Consider the following 19,643-nt stretch of genomic DNA (forward strand, 5'->3'; position numbering starts at 1 on the left):
AAGGCGCAGTCAGTGATTCTAATGCAACATGCCTTTTGGCAAATTCTGCAAATATCTCCTCACTGCCCGACTCTGTAAATGAGAAACAAAATGGCTCAGATTGAGCCACACAATCGGCAACAGGGGGCGTTTGTGGTAGCGCACGGAGCAGGACAGGGAGAAGGGGAGCTGGAGGGGAAATGAGGGGAAAGGAGGCTGTGGGAGGCACATGCTGACGTGCTGAACGCCACATTCAAATTTTAACAATCTGTCTCCAGAATTGCCGACTCCACCTTTAAGATCCTGCAGTCTCTCATTACGAACATGTCTCAGTTTCTATATGAAGCTCTTTGTGGGGCATTACGCTGTCTCCCTCACTCTCTCTCCTCCAGCTCTCCCCCTCTTATTTGGTGTGTGTTTAGCAGGTTTTTTGAGTATCGCCTTATTAAGGACGTGACAAAGCAAAGGCTCAAATATCCTCTAGGCTCCTTTCCCCCACCTCACACATTTTCAGCCACGTTGAGATGACTCAAAACGAAGCACAGTCTCCGGGCAGTTGGCATTTTGGACAGAAGTTTCGGGAGTGCTCGTGTGTGCGCTCTTTGTGCATGTGTGTGTGCGAACTGTCCGGAGCCAGAGCTAAATGTTAGTCAGCTGACTGAGACTTCATTAGACAGTCTTATATCCCCGGGGTTTGTAGCCTCGCCTTCTGTTAGCTTAAGATGGCAGCGAGGCAGTACGACTGCTGAAGGGACACAGCAAGTGAAGGAATACACACATGCACATAATCACAAATCTGGAAAATCTTATGTGTTATGAAGCTTTCTGCTCTTTATCAGATGGCAGCTGCTTCCTGAAATGTGGTGAGGACCTCAAAAGGAGCTGGAGGCATCAGATAAAGCTGGATATTTTGTTAATTACATGCCACCGATAATCACATTTCACACATTCTAACTTTAAGTTAGTTTGCTGCTTAGTCGCTGTAGCAGTAGGCCTGTTAGTATTCTCTATAATTTAGTAGTAGTAAATAACGTGAGAAATTCATAAACACAATCTCTGATAACAGCAGCATTAGGTACAATTGTAGATCACATTTTTCCAAATTAGATGCAGTCTCCATCAGTGTCTGCATGGATATTTTAAGGTCCTTGATTATTTGTTTTTCCAGAACAAAGAGTACACAAGCTGCTGTTTTCCAGCAACTGCCGAGGCTTCCAGCGGCGATAATACTGCATCATAATTTTCCAGCTAATATATCAGTCACACACACACACACACACACACTCAGAGTCAAACAGTGTCATAATCCCACAGACGTAGTGACAACCATTGACTTGGAGTTGGGTTCAGCAATTATTACTCACAGTTGTGCACCCATCCTCCCCTTGTATGGCTCATAAATTAGATGCTTGACATCGGCATCAATTTCCATTAAGAGAGTGGCCACGTGAGGGTGGGGGGGGGCTAGAGGGGCTGATGGGTTGGTGTTGCCGGAGAGTCGGATAACACTGTCTAAATTTTATTTCCATGACTTTCTGTTGCATTGTTTTCTCTTTTCCTTTAATTACAAATCAGCAATGATGATTCTTGCAACTCTCACCAGACACTGTTTTCAATTTCTGAAGATAATCCGGTCATTCACAATATTAGAGCGTGTTTATTTGCTGCCATTAAGGCTTTTGCTGCTCAGAGTTGCTCTTGCAGTGACAAGAACATTTATTTTTCCTTTGCCGGACATATGCAAACTGTCACATTTCATGAATGTGAAATGACTTTAAAGCTTTCTTTCAACCCAACCAGGGTCAAAACCATTGTTAAAGTTTGTGTGGAAATGTAGGAAGATTTCATTTCTCCAGCTAACTTCTCATATTTTGCCTTCTCTACAGTTACAGAATGGTCATGAAATGCTTTGGCTTGACAGTTCTTCAGTGGTGACTAACTTCCCTCGAACACCATGTTTGTTGACTGTGGGCTTAAAGAATCTACTGGATTTCAGCAGCGCACACAAATCATACCCATCTGTCTGCGTGCATACTGTAGACTCGACACTGTAGAGTCAGCTACCAACACAAATAACACTTAAATGCAATAAGAATATACGTGTGTGTATTCATGTCCATTTAACAATGTGCCAGTTCCTCCACCAGGCCAATTCCTCAAGAGTAAAAACCGAGGGGACAAAAAAGGAGAAAAGTCAGTAACAGAGAGTTGGTGTTATGGTCTCCAGGACTGATCATGAAGCGTGACGAACGAGATGAAACTGGATGGACGATGGAGGAGGGTTACAAACGGGGTGGAGGAGAAAGAGAGAGAGGCATGATAGAGGGAGACAGGGATGATAAAGGTCAGTCATAAACAAGAGACACAGGACTTCTGCAGTCTGTTAGGCCGACATTAAAGACTGGTTCACGCTGTAGTCAGAGATCAATAAGTGTATTCGCCTCTGCGAGACAAACCAATACATATAAACATACACACATAAAGGCAGGCAAGCAGTCATTTGCAACTGCAATATGTATTTATTGTGTATTCTATTGCACATTTTTACAAATTAAATTCTTCTTTTGTGGTTTTGATCGTTAACCTCCGAGAGCATAAACTCAGATTAGGAAATGTTTGAGAAGTTTAATTACATGTGGTGTGTTTCAAACAGTACACTGAATATTTCTAAAGAAATGAAGGAGTTATCAGCAAGTAAGAAGTCACTCAAACAAAGTTACAGCTCTCTGTCTGCACTGACATGTTTCTACTCTATTCTGTGTGTTAACCTGCTATAATCAGACTCTTGAGCCTCCGATGCAGCATGGTGAATGTCAGCAGTTTGATCTGTTTCCTGCGGTCGACCGTTGCCCTCCGTCTCTCCCATTATCCTCCACAGGACATTCCTTTAGGATTTATACCTGCCATTTCAGCTCTGTGGTCAATATTTATGAACTACATTACTGCATTACAGAATGTGTAGCTGCCGTGCAGTTGAGTCAGGGGGCCATCGATCCTCACCTCCGAGACGCTGAGCCGCTGAGCTTAGGGGACAGACACAGAGCTTTGGTCCAAACACTTTGCAGGGCTTTAAACTGGACTCAGGGTTCCCTCTCTAATGCCCCCACAGGAGTAATAAATATCTCCTCAAGTCTGCTACCTGCTGACAGATCAGGGTGCCTGCTGCTGCTCACTAGTGGTCAAAAGAGAAACTGCAGAGTGCTGTGTTTCAGCAGCAACAGTAGTAGTGAATGGAGCAGTCCTGCCACCACTTTACCACTACAGCTCATCATAAAAGAAGCATGAGTCCATACTTATGATATAGCTGCAATGACACTGCAACACAGATTTTTATTGTATTTATATTTTTAGTACATACTGAGAATGATGAGGATGGTGCATGTTACAAATTACATGTCACATAAGTATCATATCTGCACATCAAGGTATTATAAGTAGTAAGTAAACCAGATTTTGAGCCTTTATAGTCTGAATCCCCATTTAACTTGTTTGTGGCATCAAGTCTTCAACTTAGTGAGCGTGTTTATGGTATGGAAGCAAAAATCAGGCCATAATAATTTGAATTTTACAAGCAACCAAATATCTAATCATGAAATTTAACCACCACTGACAACTTAATGCTGAAGTCAAAGTTAAAGAAAACTGAATTCATGAACTTTGGATGTTCGATTTTGAGTTTTTTTGTCTCAAATTTTAGGGTCTGAATTTTAAAAAATCCAGTTTTAGTAATTTTAAGATTTTACTTTGACTAAAATTTGATGCACTGAATTTGAGCAACTTGATTGTATACATGCAATATTTTTAAATATCAGACACTTGAATTTTGCATCTGGATTTGTGAACCCTGAAAAGTTTTAAAATTGCACCACTTGACACTACTCTCTGAAAATTTCAAAGAGGGGAATCAAACCACATGAAGACATCAGTTTCAGGGCCAGAGAAAAACTATGTGGGCCAGCAAAACACATCTACATCTTCTCTGTTATGAATTATATCAGTGTGATTCTAATGCAGCTGGGACAAAAATCAGCAGATGTCTTACAATATTACACTGACAATAAGAAATAGATAAAATATTCCAGCTGGACACTTGGCCCAAGGCCACTCATAAGGATTGCAAGGGTTATTAATGAAATGTTCCCAACACATTTGAAATGGATTAAAACTAACTTCAAGCTCTGATGAGCAGATCATCAGTGACGGGAAAAAGAGGCTCAGACAATTGTTCAGATTTCATCTTCGGACAAACATGAGTGGACCAGATAATGAGTAAGCTTTGCGTGGCTCGGTTTGACCCCTCGGGCTGCAGCCATTTAATGAAAACTACACTGCTGGTCATTCAGGGAACGACACGAACAGCGAGAATAAACACATAAAGCAGAGCGGACTTGTAAGCATGAATGTAAACATATTGTCACAGTATATGGTGTGCAAGGTGTCGCTCTAGATATGTGGGTGCATGTGAGAGAGCGGGAGAGGGTTTGTGGGACAAAACAGGGCGCACAGAAATGGCAGTTTAATTAGCAGCAAAGGGCTTTTTAATCAGATAACGGCGATCTGAGCATTGAAGGGACTTAATTAGATGCTGGTGGCTGCAGTAGGCCCCGGCATGGCCGAGCAGACTGCATGTAGTGGACACTGGATGAAGAGTAGGAAGTAAGCTCTCTGTGGTGTTAATGGGTCTGGAGCGAGAGAGAGAGGGAGCAGGGGTGGAGGGCAGGGGTGGGGAGGGTTTGAGGATGTGAGTGCTGGAGGGCTGAGTGGGGTCACAGAGTGTAGCGTGACTGGCAGAATAGGACGAGCTGTGGGAGGAGAGGGGATGCTGAGAGCTTTTAAAAAGGGCTTGAGAGAGGGTGGAGACGGTGGAGTGGCGGAATTAGGCGGAGCAGAAGGAAGAGGGGAAGAGGGAGGAAGGCTAAACTGTTTGGATGGGGTTAAAGGGTAAGGAGAGAAAAGATGGTGAGAGGTCAGGCGCACACATCCCCTCAGTTCTAAACTGAAGGTTTAGTCACAAAACCAAAAATGAATCGCCACTCAACTTCCTTTTAAATATTTCACCGAAACTCAAGTAGATTTTGGTTAAATGTTAACACTTCTTAAGTCACTGTGGACTTTATCTGTATTAAACCAGACCACGACCTTTCTTTAACTTTAAAGTGATGTGAATGCCTTAACCTAACCATTAAACAAGTTTAATAATGCTCTTGTCACTATAAGTTTGGATATTTTGGTGTAAAACAGATGAAAAGTAAAATATTTACTGGCAAAGGCTGGCTAGATATGATCATTTCCTCATCAAACTGCACCACATATTGAGTGGTGCAGCTTTAAATTTACCAATGAGGGAAAAAAACAGGTCAACTGTGTATCAAGGGGTTAAGCTGATGCTAAATCTGCACCAGACACAACATGTTCAATAATACAGGTTCCTGGTCAGCCTCGCTGCAGCGTCAGACTACAGGCTGTTTAAAGGCAGACGTCTCATCAGTGTGAGTGACACGTAATGAGGTGAGACCGTGACTGGCTGAGAGGAGGACGACAAGAGCGAACAATGATGCGCTTAATTAGAAGAGGAAAGAATAAACCGACTTGTGTTTAAGCTCTCTGAATAGAGCGCCTTGTCGTCTCGCTCCTGTGGTTTCGTTGCTTGAGACGTTGCAACAGAAGCACAACAGAAGAGAGACAACCCCGAACTTTTAGTCAAAGAGGAGAAAGAAACAAAAAAAGAGGGGATATTGTTTGTGGAAAAGAGTCATCGAGGCTGAGATGTTAGTGTTTTAGAGAAAGATGGGCATATAAACACAAGAAGTGATCACGAGGAAGAAGGAAAGACCTAAACACGTTTCAGCTGAGGAGAGAGAAACAGTGTAAGAGGTTGATGTGGATGAGCCGGGACAGTCCTGTATGACACACACACACACTCTGCTGCAAATACACTTGCCCTTTTCCTTTTCCTTGGCTGTCTTCATCAGGCCCTCGAGGTCCTTCTGCTTTGTCTGAGCTGTCCGACCAGATGCCTGCTGTTGTTTAACAGTGCGTCTGGCTGTGTGATCGCGCGGGGGAAGAGACAGGACCAAAGACAAGACAGAGAGAGACAACGAACAGAGTGATAAAAACACAGCGGTGTGGAGCAGGAGTGTTTTCCTCTGTTTGCTCTCTCTGTCGGAGGGTAAGCAGTGCTGGGATGTCATCTCAGCTGGAGACGGCTCTGAAACACCAGCCGACTGATTGTGACACTGTGGGGCAATAGTCTCCTCCTGTGAACCTGGCCAATTCCTGCATTGCTGCATGTGCTCTGTCTCTTGATGACACTTTTTTTTTTTCAGTTTTCTGTCACAGTTTGGTTAAGTTTAGGCAGCAAAACTTACTTAGGTAAACCTCCTTACGTAGGTTTAGGAAAAGGTGGTTCAGGTTGAAACAGACCTTTTCACAATGGGCTAACTTCTTCCTTGTGCATGTTTTTCTGGTCTGTTCAAGAGTTGCAAAGCTATGACATCATAGAAATGTGAATGGTCAGTTGCAATTATGGTTCTGGAGATACATTACCTATGACGTAACAACACCAACATGATTTCTCTCCAATTCTGTGGAGATCTGCAGTTTTTCCCTCTTGTGCTCTTGTGTTTTCCCGTCCTTTAGTCTCTTGTCTGTCTCTCCCGTCTGTCAAGTGGAGTGACATCACTCCAGGGCGTGGTCGACAGGCTGGACCAGCCTTCTTACTGATTAAGCACAGGTGTGCAATCATTCAATCAAGACCCCATGACTACACAGCACATCAACCCCGGGGATCCAACCAGTATTTGTCAATTTGTCTGCCTACCAGTGTGGCAACAGCTAGACCTGTTCATATACTGAGTCTATCAGTTTGTCTTGCTTCATTTTTGTGCTCAGTTATGTGGGACCTCATGTGGATATCCTGCCACTTACCTGTCTGGACCCTGTCTGTCAGTGAAAATTCTGAATGAACCAAACCTCCACCTGTGGACCTCGTTTGGACCCTGTCTGTCTGCTCTCCCAGATTTGGACCTGGAATCCATTGGACCAAGCACCATCGAACTCTGTCCTTTGGTTGGAACTCTGATTGGTTTACCTGCTGAACTTTCATTAAAAACAGTTTATTGTTCACGCTCCTGTCTCCTGTCTGCTGAGTGTGAACTCAGCATTAGAGTCCGTTAAATACAAAATGCAGCACATTCACACTTTTTTAATGAATGTAACAAGGAGGTGAGGGGTTCTGTATCTGTCATGTCTGATTTACATTATATGACTTAAATGCAGAAGAGAGACACAGTTTTATTCTTTATACAGCTTTTTTTTTAAATTCATACAATAATATAATCACAACTTTCTAAATCCTGGCTCATACTGACCAAAAAGTTCCCTGACTTACTGTGTTTTTTAATTTGAGTGTATAAAACTTTATACCTTGATGAGCTTTGTGAGTCTAGGTGAAGCCACTATCCCTTTTAACTTCCCTAATTAAATCGAAACTAATCTCAAACACAGAGATGCAGATAAGAAACAGACGAGGTAAGCAGAGAGACTTTAAGCTTCAAGACAATGGAGATATGGGTTGGAGCTGCAACCAGCTATTAAGAGGAAGTCCCAAACATTTTGTACATTCATTGCATACTTAAGAAATCATTCAATATTTCCTAATATTTAGAATTAATCATTTAAAATGCTCTCTGTATGCTCCCATAAAAGCCTATTTTAAGTACAAGATTGTTAACCTGTTCTTAAATCTCATCCATTCATTACTGAAAGATCGAAATAGTTCTCAGACAAATGCACACCTTGGTAACTCCATGCCTTCAAGTAATTAGAGAGAAAAATATTCAATAAATGACAAAGGTCACGGGTTGACCTTTTAGCTTAAAGCTCAACACTGATGGAAAATGCCTCCAAATGTTTGTTTTTTGGCGCTGAATGTCAAGAAGGCTTGTTTGAATGTCCATCACTATCTTGCGGGCAGAATCTCTCCCTGTGCCACTGGGAGCAGATTTACTGTTATTAAGGTTGACGGTGAAAAAGAGGATGGCACATAGAAAAGACTTGTTAAGACAGAAAAACTGTCAGAGTGGTGGCAGAAGAATAATCAGAATAACACAGTCTGAGAGAAAGAGAGAAAAAAAGATCTCCAGTCCGGGCTGTTGACTCTTCCTCAGGTTTTCTCTGCATCCTGCTGAATCAAAAAATACCTCATATCCACTGTCACACTGAAGCACATCAAGCAGTTAAACTGCATCCCTGTTTCTCTTCCTCTCCTCTTCTCTTCTTCTTCTCTTCTGGTGACACTCCCTCCACAAATCACACCAATTGTGGAGCTTTTTAACATTTCATGCTCTGCTGATCTGAGTCCCTCTCTCTCTCTCTCTCTCTCTCTCTCTCTCTCTGTCTCTCTCTCAGCTGTCCACATCCTTTCAGTTTCACCCATCACACCCTCTCTGCATCACTCTCCTACAATGCCTCTCTTTATAACTCTGTACCTTGCTTTCTCCTCTCTTTTCTCCCTCTCGCGGGGCTCCTATAGCGGACCACAAGAGTCATTTAAAGCACCCCAGTTTTCCTCCTCCGAGCCTCCACAACAACCTCGGTTGACTTCACTTCCCCAACGACAAACCTAATTGAGCTTAAAATTGAGGACTGAGCAGTTCCACTTGTCTTCAGCCTTTTGGCTTCTGACCTGCCAGCTGCTAGCATGCAAGCCACTTTGTACATTTGCAATCTGCAGCAGTGTTGCAGCACGCTTTGCATCAGACGCACTGGTCCCATTCTCACATTAAGCCTACAACATAGCTGATTTCAAAAACTGTCTTTGTGTCTTTCTATTTTGTCCCGCAGTATCTTCCCTGGTGTGCATGTATGTCAGTGCAAATACACACAGATACAAGTGTGTGTGTGTGTGTCCATCTAAGTGTTTAAACTCCACCTTAGAAGCAGTATATTGATGGCATTAGCACAAGATAAGTGCGTTAAGAGGAGTGAATGGCAGAGTAGATACAAATACATCTTAGGCTGCTGAATATGAAAACACATATACAGGCACATACACACATGTCGGCGAATGTGTTCCATACATGCACGCACACAGTTTCATGAAATATTAAGAGACAAATCAACTGAAAGCTATTTCTGTCCATCCCGTCACAGAATCTGTTGCCTTATAAAATATCAATTCGCTACAAAAGATGTATGTAAAGAATTTTGACGAACAAGAAGAAGACACTTTGGATGGACATCTGTTCCTTGATAGGGTTAAAAAAAATGTCCTGTGGAATTAGCATTTTTAATGAGATTTTTACTCCCCAAACTCAGCATGGCAAAGAGCAAAAATACAGCTTAAAGATGTTTAATGAAAGTAAATTAATACTAATGATCACTTCAGTGATATCTTAAACCCACTACTGCTGCATGTTTCCCCCTTAAAGATGATGTAGTAGTCACTCTAGACTTTCATGCTTGACAGTGCAATTCCATGTATTACTGCTATGCTTTAATATCTTCCCATTATTTGAATTGGGAAGGCTCTGCAGCCTTCAAGACTCTATTATAGAGCAGCTAATGCTTTAAGCTGCCCGAGCATTGTTATGCGTACAAAATCAATTAAGTGACTAAATAGGTCATTTATAGCTCAGCAGTGAAAATATGTGATCTTATTGTGAGTGTGTGTGTGTGTGTTTTTTTCTGTGTGCTGCATCTTTCCCTAGAGTGATGTTGAGTAGATGTGGGGATGTATAGATTTCTGATATTTAAACTAACTGAAATGAAATATGGTTGCAGGACTGCGAATGAGATTAGAAATTAAAATAGACATTTTTGCTGTGGGACTCGCAGACCCCTGTCGGTCCTGGAGCCGTATTTGAAAACCATTTCATTATTCCCAACTTACTACCTGTGAGTCACTGTGAGTCAGGTCGCTTGGTTTGGCCCTTGGGTGAGTGGACAGGGGTGTGGGAAGGAGGGAGGGGGAAGGAGGGAGGGGGAAGGCGGGACGTGCAGAAGTTGTCCATGTCGGCGGTGCGCACCGCGAGTCCGACCTCTCCACGCTCCGGAGCGCAAAGGAAAATGTTGCTGTAATCTTAAAAGGCTTCACAGACGTTTGTAGCAGGTTGCTGACAAGACTCAAATCAGCCGCATCATCTTTTATTCGCAGAGAGCATCTTCAAGCGCCGATGAATCGATGAATTTCTCCGGGAAACTGACAGACGTCCTCCTGCTGGTGCTCCTCGCAGCGCAAGGTAAGCACAGAGATCCACAGTGCGCCGTCGATCGATGCTGAAAAAGTAGCATTGTCACCTTATCTATTTTACTCGTGTGATTTTTCCTGGATTGCTCGTTACATTACTTTTAAGTTATTTGGAGCCACCCACCCCAAGTTACCTCCCCTGTGCGCGTCTGGATGAAAGATCAGCGAAAACAATTCAGCTACTGGAAGCGGGAGGGACGTTTCAATCCGGGCAAAGCAGCCAAACTTTACTTCTGCTTGTCTGATGATATGTGTGGAAGCAAAACTTGAACATGATGATGTCAAATGCAAAACGCGTTACTGCTGCAGCTGGCACTTTGTGCAAATACTCTACGTAATTGCTCTGTCATTGAAAGCATGAGCGCGCGCAACTCGCGGCGAATCAAGGGCTGATCTCAAAAGTGAAGAAACCCCCCCCCCCCCCCCTCACCTCCAGCCTCACATTTTAATTTAAGATGATGTGCGTCCTATTTTGCGTCCTGCTCCATCAAAAACGGAGAACATTCTGTCTTCACTCCGAATATTTGTACTTGAATAGCAAATCCCACACACCTGCCAATTATAATAGCATATATTTTCTATAAACTTGTAGGACCACTGTTTTGCGGGACGGAGCCACCGTTGCATGGGTAATTTCAAGCAAGATATTTTAACATGCGCACGGGGTTCAGTGTTGTTCGGAGAAGATGATCTGTGACTGTGACATGTCGCATCATAGCTGATACCTCAGCGCCTGGAGCTGCTGTGAAGCAGCCATCCGTGCGCAAAACGAACCAAACGCATGAATGACATGCGTTTCTGTAGCAGCTCGATGAACGTCAATACTGATTTAATCCCTGGATCCTCCCCGTGAGGAGGGCTGTGGGCTCCCTCCACCCACAGAGGTCAGGGGTCAGGGTTAGGTACAAGACAGACGCTTTGTGGAGCTGTGTTCTCGCTCAAGGGCATTTCATCAAGAGGATGTGTCGTACTTGAAGGACAGCAGGGATCCTGATGCGGGAAAAGATTTAAGTGCAAGTTATCATTAAAACTCTCACTTCCCCTGCGGTTTGATTTAATGTCTGTTTGAGACGTTAAATCACAGCTCGAACACTCTGTCAGGTTGCATTTTGTTTCTCTCTCTTCTCCTGTTTCCAGACTCCCCTCCACACGTATATTCTATTTTCCTCCACCATCGTGAGCTTTAAAGCAGCACATTTTGAAGTGGGGTCCTTGAGTGGCTCCCAGGGGACCCAGAGCAGAACAAAGACCAGATAAATGCTTTAAAGCAAAAGTTGGTGCTGCGTTCACATATAACTGAATAGTTATTTTAATCTGTTTCTCATCCTCATTCCCATCCACAAAGAGGACACAAACAGGTTTCTTGGGAGAGCGTCTTTACCGATGGGAGCACCGAGCATAACGGGTATCTTTCTATGTGGAGGATAAAATAACTTGCTTTAAAGTGGCAGTATATTTTTGGCAGCATCTTTGTTCTAAGTGCTCATTGCTGTTTTAGTGCTTAAACACCTGTCAGTCAAACAGTGTGGGATGCCCTGCAAAGACGTTTTCTGTGGATTTTCTGTCGCTGAAGTTTGCGTTTCTATGCCGACCTGCAGAGAGCAGCAGCTACAGAAGCAGTGAAGCTGAGAAAAAGGGTTCAGAACTTTCATGCCAGCTGGCAAAATGCGTAACAGCCTGAAAGGTTGTGATGCCTTCTTTATGCCTTTAAAACTGATTGTTTTACCTGGCCACAAAAAACCTTCACAAGGAGAAGAATGGCATCTAGCGTTCTGACAGTTTCAGCTTTCTTGACCTTTGACTTTAGCTTGTTTAAGAAAATAAACTGTATTTTGATTATTTACAATCACTAAACATGTGTTTCGCTAGGTGTCTGCCTGTCCTTTCAATTTTAATATTTATAGCAAAATCACTTTAGTAAATTAATTTATTTAATTTAATATCAACTTAATATATAGGCAAATTTAAAGATAGCTTAACTGCACCAAAATGTATTAATTCCAAGTCAAAAGCTGAGATGGCAGTTAGCCGACTAAGCTAGTTACCGTTAGCAATGGAACCAGTGGTGATTAGCAAAGCGTTGTTAAAATGCCTAATTTGTGTTATGTGGAAAAACAAACGGCATTATCAAGGTGTTCCTTCATTACAGATAACAGCTTGGGAAACATCTGGAGAAATAACTTTAGCTTCAGCTAAAGCTATCTCACCAGCTAGCTTTTGCTAGCTCTGCTGCATTAGCTGTCCACTTAGCTTTTTCTCATTAGCTCATTTCTCATCGAACATATTCATTTCAGATGGATATTACATATACATTTTCAATATGATATAGATGTCAAAGAGTCAGATTCACATCTTAACTTGACTTTGAGAAAATATTTTGTTGCTACTTTTTACCTTTTTAGGGCAAAAACTTAGGGCGAAGAGTCTTTTTCAGTTTATCTCATACAAACCAGACAGTGTGCTTTGAACAGAACATAGGAGGTGTAATTATTCTGACTGTAGGTTGAATCACTACCACCGTGATTTTTTTTTTTACTTTAAAGCACAGAGTGCAGCTGTGAGTTGGTCATAAATGTGGTACCCGGGGTCCCCCTGAGGGAGCAGCACTAAGTGCCTACGTACTGTCACGCTCCATTCGCCGTGCAACAGACACTGACTTCACACGTCCTGCAACCTGATGCAGACTCCAAGTGGAGGGGAAGGGATGTGTCTCCGTCCGACACGTGGGATGGACTGCTCGCTCTCTCTGCCACTCTCCTCAGCTGCAGAGATTTGCCACAGCTGACTGCTGTGTCGTCTTGCCCTTGAACTCGGCGAATTTCAAAAGGAACAAGAAGACGGCGCCGTGAAGGGATGACAATGTCAGTCCTCCCACAGCGGAGCAGATTTGTGAGAGGAAATCTACTCTGTGTCCTTGCTAGTTAGATGTGGTTAACTTTGCCATTTGGGCAAAAACTCAAGAAAAATGAAAGGATTGTGTCCTCACCTTCCTCTTTCGCCCACTCTGTCCTCCACCTCTCCCCTCCTTCCTCCTCTCAATCCTTCACTCGCTGTGTGGGCTTTTGTATGATTCTGTACAGGGGCTGTGCATGCAGATAAGTGCCTGAAAAACACACACTGACACACACACACTCCCAGTGGGGGTCTGATTAGTGGACTACAGAAGGCATTGTCCCCTGCCATCCAGGATCAGGTGATTTGTCTCCATAACAGAGGAAGCACTGATCCTGCAGTCAATGGGATTGGGGTATTTTAGTCTAAAATAGAATAGAATCTGGTTGGGGTATATTGGAGGTAAGGAGTGAGGGATCTGTACAGCATGTGTTAGTTGGAGTTATGACATTCAAAGTGAAGTCACAGCCTGTGGGACAGATTGTAGCGCACATCAGAATATTTCAGGTTTGAGTGATCAAAATGAGTGAAATTGCATGACGCATTACGTTCGCAGCATCTCGCCCGCAGCATGTCCTGCAGAAACAGCTGAGAGAGATGTCCAGCCATGCCTGCATTACACTCAGCTGATCCGCATTATGTTTCAGGCTTCACCCTTTGTCTCACTTTGCTGTGCATTTTAATGGGCGGCAGCTGCACGTTGACAGCGTGAAGCGGGATGAGCAGCAAGTGCAGGCTGCTAATTACTCAAGAAATACTCAAGTGAAGGAAACAGCTGGGTGTCTTAAATCAACAGAGGTGTAGTGTGGCCAACAAAAAGCAAAACTCAAATATTATTTCTTCCACCGGCATTTGAAATGGTTTATATTAAGCCCCTGTAGCCTTTATCTAAGTCTTCTTGTGTGAAGTTGTCTGCTTGCATCGCAGCATCATCAAGCATATTTGCTCCCCTGCGAGACTTAAATGCTCTTCTGAGCTCAGAACTACAGAGCAGCTCTCTGGTTTCTCTCCCAGAAGCAATATAGTTGCAGCATGCATGTGTGTGTGTGTGAGTATGCGTGTGGCTTAAGGACTGTGTGGTGGCTTCAGGATCCTCTTAACGCGATTGTCATGTGATTATTGCAACCGAACCCCCCCCGCCCAGTCACTCGCACACATACGGTGTAACTGCCACAGGCAGAGGCAGAGGCCTTATTCCACACTCCCACCCCCCCATGGATTGGCTTAAACCATCACACTCCCCTCCAGCCAGCATCAAACACACACATTTTCACTCTCTCTTTCACACACACACATAAATCCTCCTCCAGACAGCCCTGCCGCCTGAGTCCTCTGGGACATCCTGGTGTTCAATGCTGCCGATGAACTGAGTCACGCTTTAGGTTGGAGGGAGGGAGGGTGAGAAGTAGAAAGCTAGAGGTGAGATGGAGCAAGACAGCCGATGCATCAGATGTTTTTCTACCTCCTTCTCACACATCTGTATTTTCTATCGACTGACCTCAGTTTTACTTTGATTTGGTGTGTTTTATGTATGTGTGGGACCTCATGACATACAATGCAGGCTATTTCAGGTTGCAACCTCACATGCCACAGCATTATTTATTGCTGGATCAATTTTTCAGATTAATAAAGTCTATCTAATCTAATCTAATCTAATCTAATCTTATCATCAAATTGACCCAAGTTGTTTTCACAAAAAATAGGCCTTCAGAACAGGTGAACAGATATCTTGAACCTTCTGTTTCAGGGGTTGTCTCTCCATCCCGCGTCATTTTTTTCAAGTCTGCATTTTCATTCCTTGTTGGGTTTGACCTTGATCTCCGTGCAGACTCCACTGAAATCAGCCCGGCATCATCCACGCCCGTCACCAGGTTAGGCTCTGCCACGTAGGCCACTTTCTGAGTGGTGAAGCGGCAGCCCTAGTGTATTCACCAACGTTCTCGTGGGCAGCCACCTTTCAGTTTTCAACAAACTTCTCAACCACGATGCTGAAAACTGATTTCAGTTTGCTACCAGGTGTTCCTCCTTTTTCAGGGTTGTGGCCTCCTGCTCAGAATCCATCAGTAGTACAACAGCAGTAAGTCAGTCCTCTGTTGATCCATCTAGCTATTTTCCGTTCTCTTTCCCGTATCTGGGTTATGGAAAATGGCATCCTTTCTTTAAGAATTTCCTTCCTCTTGATGGATCCTGAGAATTTTTCAGGTCGCCCCAGAGTTTTCCCCATTGGGTAGAACTCCATAGGAAGCTGTTGTGCGTCTTTATTGCCATCTTAAGTAACTCCTGTCGGTATTAAGGAGCTGGACATTAAGAAGCTCCTGCTGCCTCAGCTCTTCACTTTGCCTTGAACTATAACTACAGCTATCAAATCATTTTATCTACTGTATCCATTATACTGTACTGTATCTCACTGCTACTCAGGGCCTGAGGCTGTAGATGAGGGTCAGGCTGAGGATCAACTGGTTAATTTTATTACAGCTCATTCCCTTTGGCAGCTGCTCATCTTCCCTGAATGGGTCAGAAAGCTACTTTGTAGTTCTTCTGTCTGGTTCCCGGAGAATGGAAACACAGTTATCTATGTGAATACTGCCATTTTGCCAAATCTTAAAGATACATGTAGTCAATCTCGTGAAACATGAGTTATCTAAGAGAAGATAGAAGGCTATGACAGCTTTGATTGTAACTTTTGACATGTCGCATTGACGTGCACGGGTGTTCCACTGCTTCAGTTTCAGGGTCCTGGTATCATTAATTCAGCTTCACTGTCGTGGCTTAACGAGACACTTGAATATAGCAGAACCGTCGCTCTTAGCAGGTGTTATCAGTAACACCTGTGCTTTTTCTACCATGACAAGTCAAAATCTCCGCTTTGAAAAGGGGCCTGTTGTGTTGAGTGTAGAATTACAGGCAGGACACGTTGAAAAGATTCAAGATTTGCCGTGGACTCAGAAGGTTTCCAAAATCTTGACTCCGTACTGATTCAGTCAATGCTGCTGGCATGCACGATCAACAGGCCTTTTACAGCCTCACTGCAGGAGAGACAAGTAGACATTAGTGCTGATTACTCAATTACCTGCAGCTACGACTGCAGCGCTGTGGAAATCACCACAACCTCCCACTCCAGACAGACACAGTTCCCAAACTGTGTTCCTGATCAAATCAGAGCGTTACATTTTTAGCTCCCGCTGCTGTAGACACCCCTATAAATGTGACCATCCAAAGCTACTTTTATGAATAGACATATGTGGTAATCCCAGATGTTCGTGGTCATAATCAGTCACATGACATGTCATTGTGACTATTGAGTTGTTTCTCCTTTAGAAGCTCTCAACTGGAGCGCTCCCACTTCTCTTTCCCTCCCGTATGCAGCACATGCTTGCTTGGTGGACCACCTGACTGTCTCTCTGCTCACCTCATTAATCGCTGCTGTGGATAAATTCACTGGATGCGTTCAAATGACACAAACAGCGTCTGACTTCCTTTTTGTTGTCCTTGTTCCATCTCATTACTTTTTTTCTGGAAATGTCCTAGGTACTTGTGTTAATGACTGTGCTCACTCTGATCTTGGGTTACAGGGATGAACAGACACAGAGTGAATGCGGGGGAAGCATCATGCCAGAATCAAACTACACAACATATTTGACATGTGACAGGATGCTTTGATGAGTCCACTGTGATGAGATAAAATAAGCATTTGTTACATCTGAAGGTAATTACCACGGCTGTTAAGTAGGACCATATAGAGTTGATGTGTAGCTGGCATTAAAGGCTCCATCTTAAGCTTTAGAGTGTAACATATCATTGGACTGGGCTACTTAAATATGTTGTTGCCCCATTAGAACATCTTTTTCCTCATCTTTTTATCTTATGCAGAGACTCTGTTCTCAAAACTCTCCTCAGATGAAAGCATGGAAGCAAAGAGCTATTGAATTTTATGCATCACTGACAATATTCATATGCTGTTCAGAGTGAGTCAAATCAAAGGTGAGTGGACCTAATCTACATAAATAGGAACATGCGCGTTCACGCGGGAATACACACGGTTGCATGTATATAAAGTCTACAGGCGAGCCCTCGAACATGAAGACAGGCATAGGTTAACATGTGCACCATATGCTTAATGGGATGGTCACAGCACGTGCAGCAATCACTGTGGATCCTCTTGTGCGTCATTCAACATGTCACAGTCAGGCCATCAGCAACCCTGGAAAGCGAAGACACGCTATCTCGCTTCTCTGCCCGTTCTCGCTGACACTTCTCTCCTCCTATCTCTTCTCTCTCTCTGTCTCTCTCTTTGTATCTCTTTTCAGTGTGCTCACACACACAGTCAGCAGTGTATTATTGGAGGGTAATTAGTTCCTTCAGTGTCCACCACTCGCTCCCAGGCTCATCCTGTTAAGCACATGCCTGATCAAAGAGCCTCCCACAGGCCACGGGTCTATCTGCAGCTTCAGGCTCCTGTCGCCGCGAGAGACGGAGACACGCTCGCTGTTTGGCTTGCTAATTCTAAATCAATGTCGCTATTTCAGGGTGAAATGCATGACCGCTTGAGATGACTTCATCCGTGTCAGAACAAAGCCTCATCACTTTGTTACCGTGTTGCAAAGACAGGGAGGAGGAAAGAGCACGCGTATGGCAACACGACTGCCAAGCTGATTTCATGTGATTTTCATCATCAGAGGCAGAGACAGCTCTGTCTTCAGTGATTAACAATGCTCTTCTAAAGCTTGAGACGAGTGAGATGATACAAGACGAGACACATTCGGTTGGTTATCACTTCTGGAGCAAATTTTTGACAATCCTAATGGTACATTTTTAGCCACTTTGGCCCAGATTTAATGATTTCAATGACTACATGATGGACTGATTTTTGAGATTCATGGTCCCCAGATGATATATCCTAAGGATATTGGTGTTCTGCTGATTTTTTCACTCCACCATGTTTTTTTGAACCTCATGAAAATATAGCTCCACAGCTAGATCAACTGGATTCACATATCTAGATTTTAACTTGGTCTACGTCAGAGTGTTTATAAATTTGCTTGACGGGAGATAGATCCTTAATCCTAATGTTAATTTAGTTTTACCACTCACTCTCATTTATTTCCACATGCACACTCATAAATGCTCTCTCTGCCACACAAATTAAGTTATGCAGTTAAATACCAGGAAGTGTGGGGAGCAGTACGAGCAGTGTGCAGAATCATCTGAGGTGGAAGGGCAAAGGCCATAATTAACTTCCTTTAAATTAAGGCTACTTAAGATCTCCAGTGGCAGAGCGGGGAATTAGGGGAGTGACAACAGAGAAAAAAAAATATTGGCTTCTTTTTTTTTGTCACAGTGAACAAAAGGTCCAGTTAATTGACTGATTATAATTGCCCCGGTTTCCCCTCGGCCAATTAGAGGCTTAAACAAAGTTCTGGCAGTACAGCGAATCAGGGAGCAGCGGGCAGTTTTCAAGGCAGGTACCAAGAGCTGAAATCACACGAGCGTCTCAGGAGAGAAGCCTTTTCATTAAGCTTTAAGACTCAACTCGTCTCTGTCGGTGACCTCAGAAAACTTCTTGAGAGTTTTGAAGCCACTATGGCACAATGCAGCTTCTTACCCATAGAGTGCTGGAGGTGGAACTGACAGGTTTTCATGTATTTTTAGTAAATTTCTGCCTGTTGAAATGAGACGGACAACTTCACCAAAGTTAAATAGAGGCGGGGGGAAAAGCTTGAGGGAATAAACATGACGTGGACCTGTTTTTCATTTACCCCTGTGGATTTGAACAGTTTATGCCTCCACTGGTGTGCCCTCTGTGAAGTGTGCTCGTTCTGAATTGAAATTCATCATTAGAAATTTAGGGGAGGAAGTGATGAAGATTTGTTTGTTGCAGCACTCTGTTCATGTTACTTGACCCTTGTTTGTGTTAGGTGCACCAGATGTTGTTATTATGTAAGTGTTTTTGAATTTTTAGCTCGGTAAGCTGAGTCCGCCCATGAGCTCTGCTCGTCCCCTGTGAGGAGAAATTAAAAGTGTTGGTAAAACCTGCAATATGCAAAAACACTTATGAAGTGAGTTCACTGTGTTTCCGTGTTATCATTGTTAGACGCTAACATGCTTCACATTTAGATAGCCCCTCAAATAAACTGAGAACTTCATACATTGTTATTTCCCCGGCCCCGGCAAGTCGCATTGTGTCAACACGAGCAAATGAACAGTGTGAAGTCTCCCAAAATGAGGAGCCAGACAGACGGTGCTCTGAGATGTCGGCAAGATATTCATCTACAGCATGTTGACTCCCACTGGCAATAAATACACAAACTGCTTTATGACTGTACTGTCTGGACAGTGAATATGAAATATTTGTTTCAGCATATACGCAGGCTCTTAAAAAAAGGTTTCATGAAAGTACCATCCCCACTGAAAGTCTATTTTTATCCAAGGTGTGTGAATGTGTGGTATGGTGACTTATGGCAGTGGAAGACACGACAGAGGGATCATAATTCTGTGTATGTTTGTACAGTATGTATGTAACCCT

This window comes from Chelmon rostratus, chromosome 9 (genome assembly GCF_017976325.1).
Source record: "Chelmon rostratus isolate fCheRos1 chromosome 9, fCheRos1.pri, whole genome shotgun sequence".
Taxonomy (NCBI): Eukaryota; Metazoa; Chordata; class Actinopteri; order Chaetodontiformes; family Chaetodontidae; genus Chelmon; species Chelmon rostratus.